This window comes from Sceloporus undulatus, chromosome 2 (assembly GCF_019175285.1).
Source record: "Sceloporus undulatus isolate JIND9_A2432 ecotype Alabama chromosome 2, SceUnd_v1.1, whole genome shotgun sequence".
Taxonomy (NCBI): Eukaryota; Metazoa; Chordata; class Lepidosauria; order Squamata; family Phrynosomatidae; genus Sceloporus; species Sceloporus undulatus.
The window spans coordinates 288,649,349-288,668,708 of record NC_056523.1 but is presented as its reverse complement, the minus strand read 5'-3'; the positions used below and the strand labels follow the sequence as shown (position 1 = coordinate 288,668,708).

General features: G+C 40.8%; 1 pseudogene; it reads left to right on the top strand.

Moving 5' to 3' along the window:
• The window catches only part of LOC121920665, a 1,182,487-nt pseudogene extending 1,163,785 nt beyond the window's left edge, over positions 1–18,702 (top strand).
• The last annotated feature ends 658 nt before the right edge of the window (positions 18,703–19,360 follow it).

Here is a 19,360-nt window from a genome sequence, read left to right as displayed (position 1 = left end):
TTTTTTGGCTTTGTCTGAGGGACAGCAACCCGGCCCCCGGCTCAAAAAGGTTGCCTACCCCTGGATTAGGGGCACAGGACCCCTGTGAATGTAGAAAAATCACAAATAACAAAAACACTATGTTTTTACTGGAGAGAAACCTCTCTAAGAATCTCTAGGTCCTCCAGTGCAACTCTGTGGTCAACATCTGCCCGACATTGACCATAGAATTGTGCTGGAGCAGCTACAAATGTCTAGTGGAGTGTTTTCTTTAGGTCCTTCAGTGCGACTTTTGGTTAAAGTTGACCATAGAGTTGCGTTGGAGGACCTAGATATTCCTAGAGAGAACATATTAATAAAATCTGTGAACAATCAAATATGCAAAAGTCAAAGCTGCAAATGTGGAGGGATGAGCGTACATAAATTTTTTCAACACTACTTGATTGCGCAGTGGTTAAATGCCTGTACTGCAGCCACTCACTAAGAAACTGCAAGGTTGCGAGTTCAATAGCAGCCAAGGGCTCAAGCTCGACTCAGGCTTGCATCCTTCTGAGGTCACTAAAATGAGTTCCCAGCTTGTTGGGGGCAATTAGCTTACAGTTGTAAACCGCTTAGGGAGTGCTTAGGTACACTGATAATCAGTATTGACTACAATAGCACCCCACCACCAAGATCATATATACCATTTAATTAATCAGTTATCCAAAATTGCCATGACTCTCGTGGAAGCATACACCCCCCCCCCCTTTTCCCCCTATAAAAACATACTCTACAAATTTATTCCATATATCTTCAAAATCATTCCTTTTCCATAATCCTTTTTTAACTTTAAATCTACCTGTTTATTTATCATTAATATCAATACCCCAAACTTCTTTATACCATTCCTCTATTTAGTAACTATCTTGACTTTTCCATTTTCTTGGCATTAATCTTGCTGTTATCAATAAATTTATAATTAAATCTTCAATAGCTTTAGTATATTTAACCTTGTGTAAAATAGATAATAATGTGGTATCTGGGCTTATTTCAAGTTTTTGTCTCGATATCTCTCTTACCTGTTCAAATACCATTTGCCAGAATTTCTGTATGTATATATATATATGTGTGTGTGTGTACACACACACACACACAACTACACCACACACACACAACTACACCACATATAGGTGCCAACCCCTCCAACATAACACTAAATATTTCTTATTTATTTGACTTAATTGTACTAGAGTCAGGTACCATCTCAAAACCAATTTATAATAATTCTCTTTTATTCTTAAAAATCATCTTGATAAACCTGCTGGCAGAGACTAGTCTTCAATGCTCTTTTAAATTCAAGCAGTGCATGCAGCTGTTTAATCTCGTCTGGCAGGTCATTCCACAATCTAGGGGCATTTAAAGAAAAAGTCCTCTGGCTGACAGTTGTTAACATAGTCTTGGCTGACTGGAGTAAATGTCTGTTTGTACCATTTGTTCAGCCTAAGTGTGACCCTGTCCAGAACTGGCTGACATAACTCCCTTCCCGGATTGGGAGTTCTTATTACTAGTACCTCAGTCTTACCTGGATTCTACTTGAGTTTGTTTTCCTTCATCCAGTCCATTACCGCATTAAGACAGGCATTCAGAGGAGAGATGCCCTCCTTAGTCACTGCAGCAGTCTGAGACATAGAGAAATATATTTGGTTGTCATCAGCATACTGATAACACCCCACCCCATGTTTCCGGATGATCTCACCCAGCGGCTTCATGTAAATGTTGAACAGCATTAGGGACAGAATCACGCCTTGAGGGACGCCCGATTTGAGCTCCCTCTTGGCCAAACAACTGTCCCCAGGCAACACCATCTGGAACCTTCCTGAGAGGTAGGAACAGAACCCACTGCAAAGCAGTGCCTCCGATTCCCAACTCTCTCAGGCGTTCCAGAAGGATACCATGGTCGATGGTATGGAAGGCCGCTGAGAGGTCCAAAAGCACCAGCAGGGTCACACTTCCCCTGTCGATTCCCAGACGGAGATCATCGACTAAGACGACCAAGGCCGTCTCAACTACGTAGCCTGCCCTAAATCCGGGCATCTGGCTACATTAGTGCAAAAAGAGCTGGTGGTTTACATATGTGGTGGGGAATGTGTTGCCTTCTGGGTACTGGACTGCAGTTCCCATCAGTCCTTGATATCACAGTGAATTTTGAGGGATGAGGGGTGTTGCAGTCAAACTATATCGGGATAACTGCACATTATCTGTTTTTACCTGATGCAGTTCGGAGCTACATCAATAGCTTCTGTCTAGCTTGCTCAGTATTTGATATGGAACAGGGGCTTCAGATATTTTATTTTCTAGTATTTTTTTTAACTATGATGCATTATTATTTTTTTCTGATAAAGTACAGTTGAAATGCTCAGGTTGTTTGACCAAACTGAAACACTGTATATTCTTCCTGTTAAACAGATGTTGATGATGGAGACACTGTAACAGATTTCATGGCACAGGAGCGAGAACGTGGCATCACCATTCAATCAGCTGCTGTAACATTTGACTGGAAGGGTTATAGAATCAACCTAATAGACACACCAGGTACTTTGAATGTGCTTTCTTACTATGACAAGAGAATAACCAACTAAAGGAAACTGTTGACACAATAAGTTCAGTTAGTACTGAAAATGTGGACATAATTTCCCTGAGATCTTCACCTTTGTTTTGGATATAAGCTATCCAGAATCAAAAAGTGCATTTCATAATGTAACTATCTAACCCGGCTATTTGGCAGACTGTATCTCCATGTATGAGCCAGCCAGCTGTTCTGAGACCATCAAGAGAGGCCCTTCTCTCAATTCCACCACCATCAAAAGCATGGTTGGTTGGAACACAAGAACGCCTTCTCAGTGTCTGTCCCTAGACTGGAACTTGGTTCACAGGGAGGCCAAAATGGCCCCCTCCTTGTTTGCCTTCCAGTGACAGTCCAAAACCTTTTTATTCAGACAGGGTTTTAAAACAGAACATTTTTAAAGAATGGTCTAGATATTAGAATCATAGAATCATAGAGTTTTATTGTGCAATTTGTTTTAACATTGTAGTAGAATTCCAGTTGAATGTTTTAAATTGTGAGGTACTTTGGGGCTCAGTTTTGATGGGGAACATGGGATAGAAATAAATATCACCACCACCATGATCATCTAATTCTCCCAAACAACATTGCTTGTTCTTGGGTTACATATTTGATTCATTTGGTGCAGTGGCTTTTAGGCAGGGGGCCATTGATGAGAAACCAGTAAAGAAATATTGCCCTTCTAATCTTGTGAAAATATCCAAAGCTTATGCCCTTTATGATCTCTCTATCAACTGGCCTTTAGGTCATGTGGACTTTACATTGGAGGTGGAACGTTCCCTTAGAGTGCTGGATGGGGCAGTGGCTGTATTTGATGCTTCAGCTGGTGTGGAGGTAAAAATGACTCTGCAGTAGATGATGACTTTGCTTTGTATTAATCCTGTGCCTTTATTTTTTATCTTAATTATAAGAATTAAGGGCTGTGTACATCCAAATACCATTCACAAGCTGTACAGGAATAGATAATACAAGAATACTTGGCTATGCTAAACAAATTCAAGTCTCCAGGATAATGAACTATATCCAAGGGTGTTAAAAAACTGGCAGAAGAAATCTCAGCATACCAGAGGAAGACAACTGTCTCCATCTTCAAAAAAGGAAAAAGGTGGACCCAAATGATTGTCCTGTCAGCCTGACATTAATACCAGGAATGTTTCTAGAGCACATATTTAGACAGACTGTTTGTAAGTACTTAGAAAGAAGTGCCATGACCACTAAAAGTCAGCATGGGTTTCTCAAAAACAAATCATGTCAGTCTAATCTTACCTCTTTTTTTTGAGAGAGTCACAAACTTGGTAGCTGAAGGGAATGCTGTGCATGTAGTGGGTCTTGATTTAAGTAAGGCCTTTGACAAGGTTCCCCATGGTCCTCATGTTCCTGTCCTCTGAATCTGTTTTTCATGTGCAGTGTCTCTCCATTTATTATCCATATCATTTGTGTCAGTCCTTGATTTCTGTATCTGTACTTTGTATATCATGGCAAAGTAAAGAAGAGTTTAAATAGTTGTAAGTAACAGCAGCCAGTCATTTAGCTGAAAAGTGCTTGCCCTCTTTGTTTAGGCGCAGTCTTTGACAGTATGGAGACAAGCAGACAAACACCATATACCACGAATTTGTTTTTTTGAATAAGATGGACAAAAATGGAGCAAGGTACTAAAATGGCTGAGGGTTTTTTTGCACTAAACCAAGAAAAGAAGTGCTATGTTATGGGAATTAAGAAGATGATTTCTAATTACCCAAAATAATTTATAATTTAATGAGAGATGAATTCTGGTGGTGGTGGTGATGATGATGATATTCTTACCTACCACTTCCCATGGATGGAGGTGGGGAACAACAACAGACCAACAAATACACATCATTTAAAACACAACATCAGTTAAAAACACACATCAATTTAAAAGAACAAACAGGAGCCATTCATATTAAAACAATCCATATTTTAAAATTCATCATTTAAATTTTTACAGCTGTTTTCTTAATTTCCTCTAAATGAAGTTTACAAATGCCCACTTTCCTGCTTGGTTGGGGTGAGACAAAAAAAAAATGCAAACCTCCCGGTGATCAAAGAATGAGTCATCTTTGGGTGCCACAAATGACTGAAGTATGCATATGTAAACAGGAGGACTAGAGAAAAGAATGTTGTGAGCTTGTAACTTCTGTGGCTATGGTGTTGTTTCTTATTTCTGGTGCCCTGTCTGTCAGAGACTTGCACAGGGAAAAGGGTAGAGTGGATAGGTGGGTTGGTGATAAGCAAGCATTTTTCACACTGAATGAGTAATACTTTTTCTTCAGCTTTACTCTTGCAGTGGAGAGTATCAAGCAGAAGCTGAAGACGAAGCCTCTGCTCTTACAGGTAATTTATTTATTTATATTTATTCATTTATATCTTTAAGAAGTTATCAACATTAAAAAATATTCAGACACTTGTTTCACAAATTGCTTTGATTAATGCTGCATATTCAGGTTTGATGTTTCTTTGAAACTATTGTGTCTTATATCTGTGTTGTTTTTTTAACACCCATGTATAGTTGCCAATTGGAGAAGCAAAGACCTTTAGGGGAGTAGTTGATGTGGTGACTCAGAACCAAGTTGTTTGGAAATCTGCAGCTGATTTGGATGATGGAAAGACCTTTGAGCTGAAATCCTTGAAAGAAGTGAATGATCCTGACCTGTTAAGGAATGCAGCTGCTGCAAGAAATGCCTTAATAGAACAAGTAAAGTTCTGAAGTAAATATATAGAACACTTGATGTTTGCATCCAAAAACATGGCAACATGAGGGTGGGTGGAAGGTGACTTTCTAGCCTCTTCTCAGGCCCCTATGTGCCTGAAAAAGGTTTGTCTAAACATCATACTCTGATTCTGCCCTGAAGCTGGCGCAAAGGAGCGGTCTGTTCCGCCACTGGGTGTCAGCCATCACCACTCTGTATGTTCCTAAAGCATATGTCATTAAAAAAAACTTTGTTTTATGATACTTTTAATTTCATAATTCTTTTTCTTAATCAAACATCTTTGTATTTGCATCGAAAAATGCTTCATATTTTAATATATACATATGTACATGTGCAGAGAAAACCATACATTCTGGTAAAAACCAAATATTTTATCCCTTGTGCCTATTATGCTTCTTACCATGTTTAAACATATAAAAGACAGGTGATTTTCTAACAGGGCAGTAAACTGTATGAATGTACTTCTTGCCCCAGTCCCAGGCTGAAGCCGAACGCAGATTACTGCTTTTTGCTAAAACCACTTAAAGTTCAAGTCTGTCAGAATCCACTTCAGAGCAAACTTTTTTCAAGCTTTTTTCACTCGTAGTTAAAAAGATTTCCTGCCAAGTGGGGCTGGTAAGTTGAGAAGACATGTGAGTCTACTTGGTGGCAAGAAGATAAATTTTGATAGGCTTGCATTAATATTTGCTGCCATGAACTGATATTATGTGGTGTTTATTTCTGGCACTAGATAACTCTCATGTAACTTATCAAAGACCCCAGCTCTCTTACACTGTTGGCAGTGTTCAGTGTGCCTTGGAATTGTTGTTGTTGTGTGCCCTCAAATCATTTCTGACTTAAGGCGACCCTAAGTTGAACCTATAATGGGGTTTTCTTGGCAAGATTTGTTCAGAAAAAGTTTGCCATTGTCTCCCCTGAGTCAAATAATAATAAAAATAATAAATTTTATTTATATCCCGCCTCTCTGTGTAACACAACCGGTGCGGCTTACACATTAAAATATTAAGTCCCGTGCCACAATAACCCACTCCCCTAGGCTGAGAAAATGTGACTTGCCCAAGGTCACGCAGTGGGTTTCCGTGGCCAAGCTGGCCATGGTCTTTCAGTGTCTTAGTCCAATGTTCAGACCAGACTGGCTCACTTAGGATGGTTTCGGATAGTTTAGGAATTTTATTGATTTAGGATGTATAAATCTTCATTCTCCTCTCCCACCAAGACGCTCACAGTGACAAACACCACTACAAAGAAACAGAGTGTGAGTGGGTGGGGGGTAGTTAACAAGCTCAGGTGGCTTGGTGGGACTGGATCTCTATAATAATAATAATAATAATAATAATAATAATAATAATAATAATTTATTTCTATTCTGCCTTTTTCCCACGGAATCAAAGCGGATTACAACAAGAACATTAGATACAAAAAATAATCATACAGTAAACATAAGCCAGAATACAAAACATAAACCTAATGTCTAATGCAAGGAAATATATATAAATATATAGATATAGAAAAATACAAATAACAAAATCCACAGTATCAACATAATAAATTAAAATATACCCTAACATAGTTAATCTAACAAACAAATATCAACTTTCCCTATCAGCAGAAAATACAGTTCAATACAAATACTAGGACAATAATAGTACAATAGCAGCAGGAGACCATAGTCCCATATACTTTGCCCTCATACTGCTTTTTATTTCAGCCTTGCAGAGACCCCCTTTTTCTCCTCACAACAAACTTTTAAGTTAGCTTAGTCTGAGAGGGAGCAACTAGCCTAAAGTCACTGAGTGAGCAGTGCTAGTCCAGTGTGTGTGAGCAGTAGTTCTGTAGTCATTCTCTAGATATACTTCATCATGTGTGATGTTTGGTTTTTTGTTTTCATTTCTCCTTATCTCTGATTCACATCAGTTCAAGATACATACACCAAAAATGAAGTTGTTTGCAGTCAGCAATTGTAAGAGCTTACATTTTCACGTTGCTGCTGATTTAGAATTGAAAATAATTGATTCTAGCATTTTGTAAAATTTCTTTAATTGGTAAACTTCTCCTTTAATTGGTAATTGGTTATCTTCTGAGTACTGTATAATTAAACTGATTTTCAGAATATGTAACAACACACATATGTTCCTTTTATAAGGTTGCAGATCTGGATGATGAATTTGCTGAATTAGTCCTTGGGGATTTCAGTGAGAGTTTTGATTCATTACCTTCTGAAGAGGTATGTGGCTTGGCTTGTTTGTTATATTAATTGGCTGTTATAATACCTTTAATTTTAATTGTACTTGAAGGATATTTTCCACATTCTTTAGTGCTGCAAAATATGCTCATTGGTTAGTATGAGTGATAAGGTAGCATACCAAACTGACCTGTGCATTCAGTTTCAGCAGTTGGAAAAATGGAAGCAATGTTAGAAAGCAATTAAGAGAAGATTTCACTTGTATCATGTTGTAGTACTGATAAGCTTCCTTTCTGGACTGAGTTTTCCCAAGCTAAATGTAAACATCTTGTAAATCAGTGGGTGCATAATATATTATCAGTACTGGGTATGGTTAAGAAACAGGCAGTAGCTACCACCACTCCAAAATACGGCCGGGGAGGAATTTTGGCAAGTATAGTTTCTACAGATCTTGGCTTTTGATTAAGGAGAAACTAGTAGTTGTGGTTTAAAACAAATACTGATCTATAGTTTTTTGTGGGTTTTTCGAGCTATGTGGCCATGTTCTAGCAGGGTTTCTTTCTGACGTTTCACCAGCATCTGTGGCTGGCATCTTCAGAGAATGTTTGCCTGGAAAGGACTTGGCTATGTATCTTGTGTGATCTTGAAAGGCAGGCGTGATTTGCATGTGTTTTCCAGCGATGGAGAGAAGGCATCCTTGATGTATGGGTTAGACCCTGTGGCTCGCTCTAGGTCAGGCAGGAAGTAGACAAAACTTTAGAGGCGTGTCCACAGGATAGGACTAACCCCCAAAGCAAGCTTCAGTTTTCTTTCCTGCCTCTGCTCTGGTCAGATGCTTTCAGATCAGCTCTGCTGCTTTTCCTCCTCTATTTCTTTCAACAACAACAACAACAACAACACAAGAGGTACCTAAGGGCAACATTAAATTACGCCAGGGCATCAATAAACTTCTCAAGGTGTTGGCTTTTTCTTCTGATGCTTCTCTTGACATCATGCAACTGAGTGCCAGGGCTCAAGCAGCATCTGTCCCAGTAAGGAGACAGATTTGGCTAAAAAATTGGACGGTTGATGCCAAGTCCAAACAAAACCTCACCATGGCCCCCTTCAGTGGACAAAAACTATTTGGAGACGCACTCGAACCCGTCCTCATAGAAACCAAGGACAAGAAAAAAGCCTTACCTTCACTACCCAAAAGAGATGAAAAGCGATCCTTTCGCCAGGGACAGGGTTCCTTTTGCTCATACAAAAACAATCAATCTTCCTTTCGTTCCAGAGACCCTAGGTCCACCAAAAATCAGTGGTCTGACCGAAAGTCATATGGCCGACAACAATACCACTCCCGAGGATTCGGAAGGCCTAACAACTCTTACAACCAACACCAGGGGCCATCTATCTCCAAACAAAACTGTAATTTCCCCAGAGAATGACTGGCCGCCACACCTAGTGGGCGGCAGACTTCTACACTTTGCCCACATTTGGGAAGCCTCAACTGCAGACAAATGGGTTCTCACCACACTGAGACACGGTTATCTGATAGACTTTTACAACCTTCCTCACGACCACTTTGTTCCATCAACGATGTCCCAATGTCACAAAAAACACAAGTTGATGTTACAAGCCATAGACCACCTACTACAAATTGCAGCGATAGAACAAGTTCCATCTTCAGAAATGTACAAAGGTTGCTACTCTATTTTGTTCATAGTGCCAAAAAAGGACGGGTCATGGAGGGCTGTACTGGACCTAAAATGGGTCAACAAATTGTCAGAAAATGTCATTTCCATATGGAAACTCTAAAGACCATCCTAGAGGCCATCAGACCTCATGACTTTCTTTGTTCTCTGCTGGTTTAAATCAAGCCTACCTTCATGGTCCTGTTCACCCGCTCCACCGCGATTTCTGAGATTCTCCTACCACCCACAACCATTACCATACAAGGCCTTCCATTTGGCCTCTCATCAGCTCCTGGGTTTTTACAAAGATCATGATACGCGGTGGCCCATTGGAGACTACAGGGAATCCACGCCCTCGCTATTTGACGACATCTAATTTCGCTCACCATCACTCCAACAAGGCCGTCAGGATGTCCACTGGTCCTATCCTCATTGACAAGACATGGTTTTCTGGTCAATTGTGGGAAGAGCACACTAGAGCCTTGCCAACATATTCTCCCACCTCGGGCGATCATCGATACCCTCAAGGCAAGGTATAGCTTCCACCAGAAAGAATAAACAAACTCTCGTCAGACCATCAACCTCATGTCCCGCTCTCACTCGACAAAACCTTTTGCTCCTGGGAGATTACAAGGCTTAATGATATCAACGATGACTGCACACCCCGGGCCCGTTTTCACTCAAGGCCTCTCCAGTGGTTTCTCCTCCTCATCAAAAACACATATCGTCAAAGATCAACAAACGACTGATACTCCCTCACAGGGTCAGACCCCTCCTCTTGGTGGACTTCTCCCAATCTCAAAACAGGTCGGCCACTCTGGCCTCCTCAAGACTACAACTGACGACAGATGGCCAGTCTGCGGGGCTGGGGAGCCACATCACAACTCCTATACACAGGGAAGATGGGTCCGTCCAAGAACAAAGCCACAACATAAATCTCCTAAGAACTCAGAGCGGTGCGCTGGCTCTTCTACAATTCTCATCCCTGGTCAAAGACAACCAGTGTTGATTCAGACAGACAACATGTCAACAAAAGCCCACTAAATCGACAAGGAGGCACAAGATCAAAGTCTCTAATGAGCAAGACAGAGCTTCTTTTCAAGTGGTCAACAAACAAATCTCCTCTCGATAAGATCAGAACAATCAAGGGGACTCTAATAACAAGAGCCGACTGGCTCAGCAGACAGGACATAGACCAGTCAGAGTGGCAGCTACATCCCCAAGTCTTTTCACATGGTACACCAAGCTCGGAACGCCCCTGGTAGATCTCTTTCGCATCACCCATAAACAATCAACTGCCACGCTTCTTCTCTCGTTTCCTAACTCAGGAGCGGAACAATGGATGCTCTACATGCCCCATGGCCAGACGGGACTCTATATGCCTTCCCTCCAACGTCCATGACAACAAGTGCCTAAAAAAGGCAAGAAAAGAAAGAGCGACAAATATCTAATAGCCCCATACTGGCAAAGAAGACCATGGTTCTCAAGATCCTGACATGGCTCAAGAGTCCTCTCAAGCTCCCGCTTCGCCCAGACCTTCTATCCCAGGGTCAGTTTCATCACCATCCAGATTCAGCCTGGCTCAACCTTCACGCTTGGAGGTTGAACGCCAAAATATGATAAAAGAAGGGGCTCACGTCTAGGGTGATAGACACCATCATCAATGCTAGACGACCTTCCACCAGACGAATATACGAATATTCTTTCAGATATTTGCCCGTTGGTGTAAAGCTAAACAAACTTAACCCACTCAAGGCATCTGTGAGCTCTCTACTTTCTTACCTCCAAGAAGGACTTGATAAAGGTTTAAGCCAAAACACTCCAAAAGACAGTCCTCTCTGCCATCACTTACTGCTTTTCCTCAAAAACACGCTAACAACGGTCCACACTACTATGTCAGAAGTTTCTTCTTCGAGCAGCCACTCTCATCCGACCTCCCCAATACACACGATACTCTAACTGGGACTTACACAGGGTACTTTCGCGCTCTTACCAAAGCTCCGGTTGAACCACAAAAGACATAGACTAAAATTCCTTACCTGGAAGGTTCTATTCCTCACAGCCATCACCTCGGCCAAGAGAGTCCAGAACTTGGCGCCCTGTCTATAACGCAAAGACTCGTGCGTGTTCAGAGAAGACTGTGTTGCTAAGACGAGACCAACTTTTATAACCAAGATAAACTCTACATTCCACAGGTCCCAAGATATCATCCTACCTTCTTTTTGCCCTCAACCAAAAAAGACTTGGAAAAGACCTGGCATACACTGGATGTTCGGAGGGCTCTCCGCACTTATATATAGAACTAAAAAGTTCGTTTGACTGACAGCCTTTTTGTCCATTCCACAAAATTCCATGGGCAAAAAGGTGTCCGTTTCTACACTTTCTCGATGGATCAGTCCTGCATATCCATGTGTTATACAATTCTGCAAAGCCGTTCCTGGAACTGTTTTTTCGCTCATTCTATCAGCGTAGTGTTCAACCTCGGCGGCACTCTCCACTAATGCCTCTCTAGAAGAGATCTGCAGGGCAGCTACATGGTCCTCCGCGACATCTACCTTTGTCGACATTACCACCCCTGAGACTCCTTCCAGTCATCTGAGGCGGTTTTGGAAGAAGGGTAACAGGCTGTAATACCTCATCGTAACTCAATCTCCTTCTAACCACCCTTATTTTTGGGGAGCTATGCCATATCCCATATATCAAGGATGCCTTCTCTCTGTCGGCTGGAAAAATAAACATTGGCTTACCTGGTGAGATGTTTGTTTTAAAGGCGATGGAGACGAAGGCATCCTCCCCTCCCCCTGATTGGTCTTGATCTCCTGGCACCCGCTTTTGAGGTCAACCATTAGTGTTTTTCTCTCCCGTGGACGTTTACAGTTTTTGGTTACTGGGCCTTTTTTCAGATGCCCTAAAATTTGGTTCTTAGTTGTTTGAGAGGTTCTTGTAAACCTTCCTTCTCTAGGCTGTTACATTAACTGAAGCTTGCTTGTGGGGGTAGTCCTATCCTGTGGACACGCCTCTAAGTTTTTGTCTACTTCCTGCCTGACCTAGAGCGAGCCACAGGGTCTAACAACCCATACATCAGGATGCCTCCGTCTCCATCGCTTAAAACATACATCCACCAGTAAGCCAATGTTTATTATTGTTGGTTGCTAATGGCACTCCTCAGGGTGTGAGGGTCCTGCACAAGAGGACTAATGTCTGCTTGATTAGTGCTCATTGTCTGCTGGGAACCCCTGACCCTGGGAGATTTCCTCATTTGCATTTGTCTTTATCTTGCTATCTTTCAGGACTGGTAGCCAAACCTTGTGTTACTTTAGGAGTCCTCTTTCTGTTGAAATTGTCCAAGTGTTTGTGGATTTCAGTGGCTTCCCTGTCCATGCTGACATGGTAGTGGTTGGCATGGTCCAGAAACTTCAGTGTTTTCAAACAGTATTTATGCCCAGGATGGTTTGTGGCATGTTTCTGCTACTGCTGATTTTTCTGGCTGGTCCAGTCTGCAGTGTCTCTCGTGTTCCTTGAGTCTTGTTGGCACACTGCATTTGGTGGTCCCTATGTACTTGTCCGCAGACTGCATGGTAATGTGGTAAACTCCTGCGGCTGTGAGAGGGTCTCTCGGGTCCCTTGACTGAGTGAAAGAAAGAAACTCTGCTAGAACTGGCCTCATAGCCCAAAAAACCCCACAAAAAACTAGGAGGCCAGCCATAAAATACTGATCTATTGGTGACAAGCACAGCTTTATAAACCCCTGGTGGAGCAAAGGGAAGAGCTGTCCTGTGAACCCAAGACTTTGCCTACTCTGTGTATGTAACAGCAAACCATGGTTTGGGAAATTCTGTGTCCCTCTAGGTGTTCTAGAACACCAGTTTGCATCAGCTCTTTTCACTTGGGCAAATGGTTGGGGAGAGGAGTAGCTCATTAATGACTTGAGAGCCCAGGTTTTCCCAGCCTGGTGTTAAACTGTGGTTCAGACATTGGAATTGGGCTTTTCTGTTCAAGGCAAGGGCAATTCAGTCATTAAATCAAAAATTACAAGCAGAGTATAAAACCAAAAGAAAACAACTGCAGAACAGTAGAAGGTGTAGCAGGAAATGCTTAAGGAACAAATAGTAACAACTGTGAGGTCAAGACATATAAAGTCAAAGCACTTTCAGGAAAACTTTCTCAGCCTTCTGAATGATTGAATACGGTTGGTTGGAAAGATGATGATGATAATGCCTCAAAGTTTGAAAGTGTCTTGTAGTCATGAAATATACAAAAATAAGCACATAAAACAATGTATTTGTAGTTTTAAAGTACACCAGCTGCTCTCCAAATAAGCAATATGAAGATAAAACACTATTGAGTCATTCTATGTCTACAACATTTGAGAACAAAATGTGCTCATGAGAAATATTGAAGATATTCTATATAGATCAAATAATAAGATACCAAGTAGAATCCTGATGCTTAAGTTAGAAGGTGTGAGTGTGTATCTATGTTTAGAGTGTGTGTGTGGGTGGGTGGGTGGGTGCATGCATGATTGTGTAAAATCTGAGTTTTTTAAAGAAATGGACTGTGGGATGTAAGGGACACATGTGACCAATAGAGAATTACATTTCAAGATATAATTGAAGGTTAATGTTTGCTCTGTATAATCCTTACATCAAGCTGGTGGTTTACTTGCTCAGTTGAAAACTTAACATATGGTAGATACTATTATAGTGTGAATCTTCTGCAGCTCCATTCGGCTGTACGGAGAGTAAACGCTGGCTCAGAAAGCCGTGCCTGTGCGCTGTGGAAGTGCACTGAAAAATAAAGGTGTTCAGCCATTATTGGATGCGATCACCCGTATCTGCCCGCTCCAGATGAAATGCAGCTATGATGTTTCTGTGAGTAAGAGAAGACTTTATTATTAAATGCAAAGTAGAAACAATGGATTAATAATTTAGACCAGAAATAATTGTGGGCTGGGAAAGTGAGAGAGATCAGGATGGGGAAACATGCATTTTTTCCTACTAAGAGTTTTGTCAAATGAATGTCAAGTTAACAATCTGTAAGCCTGCTCTGAGAGCCTTTGTGTCTGAAGAGCAAGGTATAAATATTCTAAATAAATAAATAACTTGTTTCCAGCCTAAACAATTGAGAATATATCATTTACTCTTTTATATTTATTGTTTTATGTACAAGCGCTGTGCAAATCTACAGCGCTATAATAAAATATAATAATAATAATCACTACCCCAGTGAACATATCATAAGCATTTGATGTTTGTAAATATGATGTCTTGAAAGTACTTTATAGCCCACAATAATAAGGTGTTTCCTTATGTAAGCCATTCCTAAGTTTGTTTTTCCGCCCAGGAATGGTATAAAGATGATTTGTGTGCTCTGGCATTAAAGTTCTCCAGGACAAGCAGCGTGGGCCATTAGTTTTTTTGCGTATTTACTCTGGCAAAATGAAGCCTCAGTCAGCTATCTTTAATATGAACAAGAACTGCACGTGAGTAAAAGAAAATTGCACATGTGGAGGCATTACTGAACTTAACAGTCTAGGTTCCTCTATAGGAGTAAACTCTAAGTTGAGTTATCTGTTGTAGAGAAAGAATGAGTCGCCTGCTTCTGCCATTCGCAGATAGCAAATAAAATTTCTTCAGCAACAGCTGGCAACATGTCCTTACTGTTGGCTGGAAACAGGTAAATAAAAAAGTGAATTTTATTTAAAATTGTAGCAAAATTAATTGGTAACATTTAACATAATTGCTGGTTGATTCCCATTTCCCTCTGGTAAACTGGCAACATTAATAATGTTATTGTATTAATGGCATTTTAAAAAAATTTGATCTGTCAGAAATTTCTCTGTGCTTGTAAAGAAGCACAATATGAAATTTAGTTCTGTAGTAAATACATGGAACATCAAAGGGTTTTTTCCCTTTTAATTGTTTAATACTGGCCAAATAAAACTATTAGAGTTTGATTGAAAACAAAGAATTTTTTTGTATTATTATCATTCCCAATTGGCTTCCCTTTGAACTGTGAAAAGACAACCTTCAGTAATTAATTTCATCATTAAAAAGGAATGAAAACAACCTATTGTATGTTAACAATGCATTATATTACTCGCTCTTTGACATTTAGAGGCCACTGGAGACAACCATTGTTTCATCAAAAGCTTCGTGCAGTGGCTGCAGCTCAACAGGCTGGACAAAATGTGGGGTCAAAGCACGGCCAAGTCGGTGAAGTGCAGAACCTTCTCTTGGCAGGCATTGAAGTTCCAGAGCCAGTCCCTTCTTTTGGTACAATAGAGCCACCTTCTATAGCCAGGCAACCAGGTGCGAAGTAGTTACTGAAACAGCTGGTCCTGTATTCTAATCACACTGTACGGAAGAAGTTGGGTTTTTCCTCCTTTTTAAGAAGGACAGAGTGTGATCAAGAACGATGGATGAGAAATGTCTCTTGTTCTAATTCAGTGGGGACTGAAAAACTAATTACAAGGTATGGAGGATATGTGAGTGTACTTTGCTACACTTTTAACTTTAACTATGGGCTGAAAAAGCCTATTTAATTTTCTAGAGGAAAAATTCCAAATGGCAGTGAATTGTCTCCACACAGCCAAAGATGAACAGCTGGGCTGTAGTCTCTTGTTTTGCATGGCAGAAAAGTTGTTTGAGATTCAAAAGCAACTAACATTCTTGAACCAATCTTAGGCCCAGAACACAAGGGCCAAATACGCCAGCTTTCAGGCTGATCCAGGGGTGTGGTGCACAGATGACATATGTCCCTGGATCAGGCCAAAGTTGCACTGTGGCCACCTAAGGCGGCCCTGACCACAAAAAAAAGTGCTCCTTGCAAGTGGCCTGTTAGGGACCGTGGTGTCTGGTCGAATGAGGAGCTACTGGGGTTGGAGCTGCTGGAGGCCACTCCAAGCTGCTGGTCTACTTGACCCTTTAGTTACTAATGCGAAGTATGATCTCCTGCCAGACTCTCTAAAGCTACATAACAGCCCAGCAGTGGTTGAAGCAATTGAGGACTGTTTTCTGCTGGCAGTCAGGACACACCATAATGACATTTCCAGTCCCTTCCCACCTGTGATCTTGTTGTGTGAATGAGGAATTGCAACAGGGATCGCTTTTGATGACTCAACCTCAGTCATGAATGGAAAGGGGCTGAAACATTACAGAATGAATCTCTTATCACTTGTACCAGCTACGTTTAGTTAAGGAGGAATTTGGGGGACATATATGATCATGGTATAGTGCCATGATCATGAATCCATAGTATAACGAATACAGAGCAGTTATTGATCTGTAACACTAGATTACAAATCTGTAACTGTGATACTGGATGCCAGCCGTAATCTTTAAAGGTGCCAGGAGAAATCTCATTGTAGGAGCCTGTCTAAAATTTTTTCTTTGCTCCTGATCTAATTTTCATCCTTCATTTTTTAACTATTTGGTTTTTCCTGGTGTGTATTGGTGGCATGGAAGTCAGACACTGGGGACTAATAAATTGATTCAGCAAAGCAGTTTTAACTGTAGTGTCAAAGGTTTGCTAATAAAATGCTGTTCATGTGCTTAGGGAACTTGGGTGGGGGAGGGAGGAGGAATAATTTATTTTATGACTTTTAGGGGCCAACTTCTGTTTTTTTTCTTCCTGTTTTTAATCTCTAGTTACTTGTATCTTTCTGTAGAATAAATGTGCTCTTTACTTAATATAGTCATTTTTTTTTTACTCTAGATCTGGATAATGCCTTATCTTGTTTACAACGGGAGGATCCAAGTCCTGAAAGTCAGGGTAGATGCTGACACTGGGCAAGTAAGGACTACTGTGTGCTTTAGGGAACTTTTCTTGCTATTTTATGTTCTGTGGATCATGCTTGTAATGACAATAGTTGCAGTAGCTGTTTGACCCTCATGAGATTGTATATTCTACATTTTATATCTGAAGTGGGCTTAGAAACTTGTCTTTGCAGGGGGAGTTTTTTCCTTAAGAAACCTGGAACCATTAGTTTTTTAGAGGAGCAAATAATGTAACATTACTTTCGGCACTCAAAAATTGGTGATTCCACCTGGTTTTTGCACAGAAAGGCATAAGATTTAGATTAGTTTTAAAATAAATTTTGATTTCTAATATTTACTTAGAAACAAATGTTACATAGTAACAGAGGTGGGCAAAGTGGTGGCCAGCAAGCTGCGTGAGATCTCCCAGTGTTTTTTTGTGCCCCCAAAATGATGTCTAGGAGGAGTGGGGGGGGGGGCAATTTCCAACATGTGGAGCTGCCTGGGACCACTAGGGGGTGAAAACAAAATTTGTCAAGATCGGCAAATGTTTTCCCCCTGCTCTTCTGCAGTTTCTGGCTCTGAATCCAAAAATATACAAAGAAGCATGTAAAAGCGACAATTGAAACTTGGGGACTTTGTTTACAACTCTTCAGGACCAACTGTATCGTATCGTAAACGTGCCCACTTTGTAAGCATAGTTTCTAGAAATCATAGAGTGGAGAGACCCCAAGGGTCAGTCCCTGCCATGCAGGAATGCACAAAGTGCTCAAGACAGATGACTATCCAGCCCTGTTTAAAAACCTTCCAAGGAGGAGACCCACACACACCTCTGAGTAGTACATTGCAACTCTTACAATAGGAAGTTCCTTTCTAATGTTGAGCTGAAATCTTTTCCTAATAGCTTGAATCGATTGTTTCCTTGTCCTAGTCTCTGGACACAGAAAACAAGCTTTCTCCATCCTCAGTACAACTTCAAATATTTAAACATGGCTTATTTTTTGCCTCTTCTTTCCTCTGGCTAAAAAACCCAGTTCACTACGCCACTTTTTTCATAGGGCAGGTTTTCTAGACTTTTTAACATTTGGTAGACTTCCTCTGGTGGGTTTGAATTTGTCAACAAAATGCAACTCTGGAGTTCAAAATGTTCCATCTGCCTTGATGAGGGTTAATACTTCCTTATTTTCTGCTTGCAGTAATGAAATTCTCCTTATTTTACTATATTAAATGAAAATAATTTCATGAACATATATATTCCTTATACCCAATCACGGCTATGGGTTTGGAAGATAATGAAAATAGGAGGCTTTGTGAAACAGTAATGGTAATATTCTGTGCTTTTTAACATTTTTTATATTTTCCCAGACTATTCTTTGTGGAATGGGTGAATTGCAACATTGAGATTATCATGATCGAATCAAACGTGAATATGGCCTTGAAACCTATCTGGGACCCCTTCAATAGCTTATCGAGAAACATCCAAAACTCAGTTTCGGGCAATAGGTAAAGTAACCAATGTGTCCTTGCTATTGATTGCATTCAAACTGACAATCAGATAATGCTTTAAAAGACAAGCTTTCTTAAGCAGGAGTTCAGTACGTTCCATGGTATTTCATTTTATCCAGATGCACTGGAAGATAGAGGAGAAAAACGACACCAGGTCACTATAGAACTGGGAGTGAGAACCATGGATGGGAGAAATGTCAGCAACAGCACCAGTGATGATATGCCTGAAAACATCTATGATGCACTTCAGTCAGAGCTCGTGAAGCTATAGAACTGGAATAAGTACTCTTATCTTCAAGGTAAAATACCAATCAAATGTATATGTTGAATGTATTAAAATGGGGTTTTAAAAAGTGTTACGTGAAAAATTGTTTTGAATTCTTACAAATAGGAAATTAAAAAAGACATATGCATTAAACAGGCATCAGCTCGTGGTGTGTGTTTGAGTTTGGGATTAGGATTCAGAGAAACAGTTCAAATCCTTGCATAGCTCTGGAAACCCACTTGGTGACCTTGGGCAAGTTACACTCTCCAGCCAAGGGAAGAAAATAACAACCCCTCTGAACCAATTCTTGTTCCAAAATCATGATGGGCTTGCTTTAGAGGTCATGGTAAGTTGAAAGGGCTTGAAGGCACACAGCACAGCAACAACATGCAGTCCTATGGGCAGCATCCTGTCCTTCCTCATGAGCCTGCCATGCATGCTCTTAACATTTTCAGCTTGTTTTAATTTAGAAAGGCCCAACTGCTGTATGGGCAGGAGGTATTTGTCACATTTCATCTCCCCAACATAATTCGGTCCGATTGTGAACTGCACCCCATGTTGTCTGGAAATAGGTGAAATGGGCCCAACAAAAACCCCCACAGACGGTGAGGGGGGGGGGGGGGGGGGGGGAAAAAAAAGAAGAAGGAAGAGAGAAAGAGCGTGA